Here is a 7,184-nt window from a genome sequence, read left to right on the forward strand (position 1 = left end):
GTGTGTGTGTGTGTGTGTGTGTGTGTGTGTGTGTGTGTGTGTGTGTGTGTGTGTAAGGGTTATATGTTGCAGTGGCAAAACAACCAACCAGTCATTTGTACTCTAGGGTAGATAACTGTGTTTCTGATGATTCATTCATGCCGAGCATTTTGCCACTGCCGTTGCTCTGAAGCCATCCTCCTCTATGGTGTCTGCGAGTGTGTGTCTGCGAGTGTGTTGTGGGCTGTCTGTGACGATGACAGATGGAAAAGCTCCTATTTTTCCCTATTAGTCAGTTTTCATCCTGTGCTATTAAGTTATCATCATGTAATAGTCTGCTCCAGTTTCCTGTACCAGGTTTGGTACTGAATGTTTCCAGTGACTCAGCAAAGGTGGTTCGACCCAGGCTCTTTGTGTGTATCTGTATCTGTGTGTGTGTGTGTTTGTTACTGATCTAAATGAGTGTCTGTCTGCATGCAGGATGATTTTAGCTCTGCGATCTGAACTGTGATCGTCTGCATGCATGGGTGTGTCTGTAATTACTTTGCAGTGTAATAATCCCAACTTTCATTTTCGGGTAAAATCGACCCATCAGATTCTCTAATCATATATCATGAAACATTTCCTCTGATGTGCAGCTTTGATTTTTGTTGGTCAAGCTGCCCATCAGCTAGTGACTTTGTAAAACGCAACATTACTTTATATTTTATTTTTGCATTACTTATGAAGTCATAGGAAGATGATATCTTAATATTCTGCTTGACGTTAACTAGCTGCTATCTCGGAGTAGCTAGACGTACAGCTGTAATTAGCTGATGAGTACTGTCCTGCAGTAGTGTGTGTGTGTGTGTGTCAAAGTTTGTGTCAAAACTTACACTGAGACACCTTGATGCTCTCTTAAGCAGAATTAGGAATCTGCAATTTTCTGGGAATCCGTCGCACTGCTTTGATCGCCAGGCTACTCTAAACTTTTAGCCGTGACTGCCAAACCAATCAGCTGTTACCAGGTCAAGTTAAGTGAAGCCACTTTTATAAATGTATACCACATTTAAACAGAGCAGCTCCAAGTTCTCTTCATGCCGTGCTTAAATTGAATCCCTGGATCCACCCGGATATCTGCATCCTAATTAGTTTGTGGTATTTTCTGTGGAACATCAAATAAATGTCTCTGATTTTACTTACTTTAATATGCAAAAGATATAATTATGTCCATCTTACAGTGGGAAGGAATTCCTGAATCAAAATGCTCATACTGATCAACTCCAAAAATTAATCACTTCTAAGTTGGAACAAGTCCCATCTCTGGAAAAAGTTTAATGCAAATCCATCCATAGCTTTTTGAGTAATTCTGCTAAAAGACAAAACAAACAGACAGACTGAACCAATCACATAACACTCCTTGGCAGAGAGCACAGCTGGAGTTGAACCAAAGTGCTTTCTAGTGGAGGCACATGGATTAACTTTCCAAGTATACAAAAATCCACAGACTAGGTAGTGCCGAGGAGTAAGAGAGAGATTTATAATGCATGATTTTAAATAAGGTCGCATCAGCGGGGGCAAGAGGAAGGACGTTCTAACAGCAAGTCAGAACTTTTCATCAGGAGTAAAATCTGTGTAGAAAATGATCTACAAAACTTTGGGCATGGTTTTCAGGTTTATGCACAGCCCTGTGTTCAAGTGGTGCTCCACAAGAGTTTAAACGTCATTCTATGCTGAGTAATTGTTTTGCAAAGTGGAAATTTTCTTTTTACTTTTCACTTAAGTCAAATTTCTAATCCTAATTAATTATCTTCATAGAACAAAAGTTAGAGTACAGTAAAGACACTAATTATGATGAATAAGAATGGGTTATATTTATCAGTTAGTGATGCAATTGTAATTACGGTTATAGTAAAAGCATGGTGGCGGCTTGTTTTGCAGACACAGATCATGATCTCCAATCATTGAGCAGATCATGCATTCCTCTGTTTACCAGAGTAAAATGTGGGATCACCTGCCTGACAGCTTGGCAAAAGAAGAGTGAAGAAGAGTGGGCCAAAAAAGTTATTGATGCTATATGTAGTTCTACAAGCTACTGAATATTAGCTAGTTTTTCCCACTGGTTCTACATTTTTTCTTTGTTTAGTATCAGAAAGTAGCATAATATAGAAATAGTTCAATAAAATACAGAACAGTAAACCTGTATTTCAGTAGCTGAAAGTACCTGGTTAAATGTACATTAAAGTAACATTCCTGCTGGTTCTATCCATGTTCTTATACAATGGTGACAATGAAAAATATGCTTAAAGCTGCATGGTTTAAATCCTCAGAGCTTCTCTCAGTCACTGATCAGTGAAGTTCAGGAATAGCATACAGTCCTGGCTACTTTGGCTACCAGTGAATCGACTGTAAGTAGCGGTGGTGAGAGTGCTGAATCACTTTTTGTGACATTTGCTTCACATGATTCAGTCTTCACATGCCTCTACATAATTTCAGAGCTTCTACATGAACTCTAAAAACTGTGATGACCTGTGAAGGAAAAACAAATCATTAGATGAGCTGTCAAATGAAATGATGTCTTAGATGCTGGTCGGTTGTTTAATTGTAAAAGAAAAAGTCGATATTCAGAGCTCTGAATCTGGTCTTCTGGTTTAATATGTTGGAGCTACGCCAGGTTAGAGGAGCAGACTGCATGATATTAATCTGTGTTGGGAAAGAAAAATTAATGAGTCAGCAGTTGGTGCGTTTCATCAGCTTCCTCTGAAAGTGAATCATTTCTCAGCTGCTTCACCTGAGCTGCTGATAGGACGCACGGACACATAATTATTCATGTGTGTGGCTTTCTCAACACACTTAAGAAGTTGCTGCTGTTTCTGAGCAAAGGGGTCAAAAACTAAGTATGACAAAACTATAATCTTGCTGTTCAGAGTTGTTTGATCAAAATTGCATGTTCTGTGATTCCCCATTATTTATATTGAGCCATCACAGAAGCAAATTTGCAACCAACAAGTAGGAAGTAGGAAGTAGTCTTTTTAACCTTCAGTGGTCTTTGCAATGACATCGATAGCCCAGGAAAAACATGGATGTTGCTCAATTACGCCAAAACCATTATTTTGCTATTTATTACCGGTATGTTAAAGAATCAATTATTTGTTTGTTCTGTTTTTTGGGGGGATAGTGTCCATCACAACAAGCTTGATTTCTCTGACAAAAACTCCAAAGATATTCAGGTTGCTGAAGAAAAGCAGAAATTCTCTCAGTTTCTCATAGTTTGCTGGAGCTTGAAAATGCTTGAGAGTCATGCATAAAAAATAGACTTAAGAGTTTTATCTGAATTTATTGTAAGTAAAGGGATTAAGTCTTGTGTTGCTACACAAGGTCAATGCAGTGGTTAGTATTGTTCCCTCATAGTAAGAACGCTTGGGGTGAAATCCACCGGCTGGCTGTGGCCTTTGGGTTTGGAGTTTGCATGTTCTCCCTGCACCTGTGTGGCTTCTCTCTGGGTACTCTGGCTTTCTCCTGCAGTCCACAGACCCCCATGTTAGGTTAACTGGTGATTCTCAAGTGACCAAAGCTGTGAATGCGAGTTTATCTTTGTTTATTAAAATGCAGTTATGCTTACTTCACTTATTATACACAACTTACCTCACTGTATGTTTTCAAATCACTAACTCTCAGCCGAAAGAGAAGGTGTTTGCTTGTTAAACTGTGAGGATTTGGAATTGTGATGGAGACAATGAGCTGTGCTTGCTCACGGATTAGCTGCTGGCCAGCTTAACACAGAGGGGAGGGAAATGCGTGTGGGGGGTGGGGGTTGGGGCAGATCGTATGACAGACCAAACACCTCATTTATATAAATGTTATTGATTAAAATCATACACCCACACATACATGTGTGTGCCACACATGAGCTTCACTCATATGTGGCACCCACCCACCCACCTTGATCCCATTTAATGTCTCTAAAAGGCTTAACTGCTGGCCATTATGAAGCCCCCCGAAGCCCCTGTGACTCTCGCAGGACCACTTGGCAGAGCCCGAGATGGCGACCACTGTGATCGTTGACACACTTCATTAGGCCATCTTATTAAAGTATTAGCCGTCTTATGTCACTGGGTAAATGCTCGGTTGGGAACATTAGATAGCTTTCCAATTAGTGACCAACCAGATTATGTAAGTGCAGCTGAAATCAGCTTGAACCTGTTTTTTTTGTTCTTTTACTAACTGGACTTTGAACAATCCTCTTGGGTTGTAGAAAGGACCTGTTGTTTCTTAGAAAACCCCCAAAACAAAACACTTATTTCGTTATGTAACGAAGTCCACTGATCTGCTAATTGGGCTACTACAACCACTACTATTACTTCTACTTACTGCAAAAAACCTGCACAGACATTTCTCTGTTTTCCCCTCTCTCCTGTCTCACAGAGTGAGGCATCCAGTTACTACTATCTGCTCTCCACAGGCCCAGCTGACTTCTTAGAGAGGCAGATGTCTAGCAGGAAAGTCCCAGCTTTGTTGGCGGCTTCCATGATTTCTGCAGACACTGAGCCCCTACCTGCTCAGTTCAGATAAGAGCATTCACTATCCTCAACAGTATGTTCAGAAATACCAGGACTGTGTTGCATTGTTAGATGAAGTGTGTCGACATCATAAAGGGCAGTCCAGAAAACTGGCATCACCATGCTGCTGGTTCACTGCCATTACAAAATTGGTTATAGCATGTGTCCAAAAATCTATTTTTAGAGTTATTTTTGGCTTATATTCCAGCAGGTCATTTAAAAATAAATGTAAATAGAATACATTGCCTATTTTTCTCCACACCAGATGTGTCAGTTTCCCTGTAAGCATGCATGAGGAATCAGGTGCTATATGGAAACACAACATGTCAGAGATTAATTTAAAAAACTTAAGGGTCAGGATATTTTTTCATTGGCCTCACAGATGCTTTAAAGCTTTTACATAGAAACTGTTATCCTCAACTAAACTAAATTTCAATTATGAACAGTAGGTTCGGTAGTGCCAGTTGTGTGGGGCAACTACACAGGACAAACCCCAAAGGTAGCCTCAGTAGCAGCTCTAAGGATGGTAGCGTGGAAGTGGGAGTCCATGACTTTGATAAAACACTGGAATATCTTAGTAATGATGATAACAGTTGAACTGTTCTTTGGGAATATTTGACTTTAGAGGGGCAGCTGTGGTTCAGGTAATAGAGGGAGCCGTTCGATCCCTGACTATTCTAATCTGCATGTCAAAATATCCTTGGACAAGTTACTAAACCCTGAGTTGACCCGAGGTGTGAGTGTAGCACAAATATTAGACAAGTTGCTAAGGTCTGGAAAAAGTGCTTGAATGAACATGTGTGTGATTGGGTGAATGATTCTTTTAGTGAAAAGTGCTTTGAGTGCTCAAATAGAGTAGAAACATGCCCTACTGGTAGCAGTCCATTTACAATTTGACGATGAATTACCATTGAATTACATTGTGTTTTCATGTCATCGTATAGAATTTGTTCCTGAAGGGACCATGATTACGTCTGGTGAGTTTCGGACTTTTCATGATCAGGTCCATTAACTAGATTTCTGTCAGCCACTTGGTGCCAGTTTTCGAATGCTAGCATGCTCAGACATTAAACAAACATTGTGGATGTAGTAAAAATATCTGTAACACTGTGTTATTGTTACTATGGTCTTAGTAGTATGCCAGTGTGAATATATAGCTGAAAGCAACACTGTGCCCAAGTACAACTTTACAGCGCTGCTAGCGTGACTGTAGACTCTTTGTCTTGTTGTGACAGAGCCATTGTTTGGCTTTGATTTGGGTGGACATTGCTTGGAATAGAGTAAGTCTGAGGGCTAGCAAAGATCCAATGAATGGCTGTATAAATATGAAATTAGGGTGTTTAATAATTCACACTGAAGCTGTCTGTGAAAGTTTTACTACCAGTTAACAAATTTAAACTGCTGACGGTGATGTTGGCTGTCAGCATTTGCATATATAGCATTTTCTTTGGATTCTGTTTAGTGCAGAGTGATGTTAAACCAGTAGGGCATAGATTTGTATTCATGAATGGTTGTTTAGTAGGTATGCACGCATCTGGTGGCTATGGTATGCTGTTGGTGGACACTTTGATGGTCTCCTTTGGGGGAAATAGTCACTGCTAATCAGTACAAAGTGACTCTCCCTGACAGAAGTGGTCTCTTTCAGGACGACAACCCCACCCATAAGGCACAAGGACACGGTGTCAAGGAATTGTTTGACGGGGTTGATAATGATGTGAATCACAGATTGAGATCCAGATGAATACCTACATGTACAGGAGCATCAAGACACCAAATGAGAAAGATTAATATTCCAATCTTCCAGTTTCAGAGACTTAGAAAAATCACTCTACTTAAGGAGTGTCTGGCCTGCCTAAGCCTTGTTTCCTGGTTTGAGTGGGCAGTTTTAGTGTCTGATTTTTGAACCAATGTGCCAGAACGAACATGAAGTACTGTACTTTTGGGGCCATGAAATTTCCATTTCCAGAACATGTTAATGTTTAAAAGACTGTCAAAATTCTTCTAGTTTAAACCGCTGCATGGCCTTGCTTTGTTTTTCACAGCAAAAAATACAAGTTCTATCTCTTTATGACATTCATGTCCAAAATAGAAGAGCTCAGTACCTGAATGACAGCCAAGCACAAATGGCCATCCGTATCTTATTCTGCCTGTGAAAACACTGCGCTGTTTCAGTAATACAAAAGGAGGAGCACGGAGAGAAGGGGTACTGAGGCGAGAGTCTCGGGACTCATCGACAACAATGAAGAGAAAAGAAGGGAGGCTCTGGCTCAGAAAATGCAGCAGTGAGCAGTCTTTGCAGTGTTTTTGCACCTCCCTGTTTGCTCTGCTGCTTTTTTGCCTGCTCTCTCTGCTGCTGGAGTGTGTGACACACACACAGAAACAGAGAGACAATGTACAGTTATGCAGAAATTTTCCTCGCTGTGTTTGTCTTATGTTTGTCTAAAAAGAGACCCTTTCGACCCTCAGCTCAGACCAATGTGCGACGGACCCTTCACGATGTCTCCTGCTGAGACGAAAATGTCTTCTGCTCTGAAGAAAATGTAGATCACCGTCTCTGTCCCTCTGTTCATTTTCTACCTCTGCTTCGTTCTGCTTGACGAGCTTTTTGCAGAAGCTTTCCACCTGCCTTTTTACCAACGTTAAAAAAAAATCTGTTGTTTTAAAAAA

The 7,184-nt window shown here is 40.5% G+C and overlaps 1 protein-coding gene across 2 annotated transcripts in view; it reads left to right on the forward strand.

The window, feature by feature from the left end:
• Positions 1–7,184, forward strand: part of map1ab (microtubule-associated protein 1Ab) — a 92,019-nt gene that overhangs the window by 38,866 nt on the left and 45,969 nt on the right. The window contains exon 1 of one of the 2 annotated variants that reach the window (XM_005731457.1): positions 4,536–4,551. The exons of the other annotated variant lie outside the window; for it this stretch is intronic. The gene's annotated coding sequence lies outside the window, so the exon portion shown is untranslated. Of the gene's footprint in view, positions 1–4,535; positions 4,552–7,184 lie in introns of those variants that run through there. 2 annotated transcript variants of the gene reach the window in all.

Source organism: Pundamilia nyererei, unplaced genomic scaffold, assembly GCF_000239375.1.
Source record: "Pundamilia nyererei isolate P.nyererei 1_Seehausen unplaced genomic scaffold, PunNye1.0 scaffold00043, whole genome shotgun sequence".
NCBI lineage: Eukaryota > Metazoa > Chordata > Actinopteri > Cichliformes > Cichlidae > Pundamilia > Pundamilia nyererei.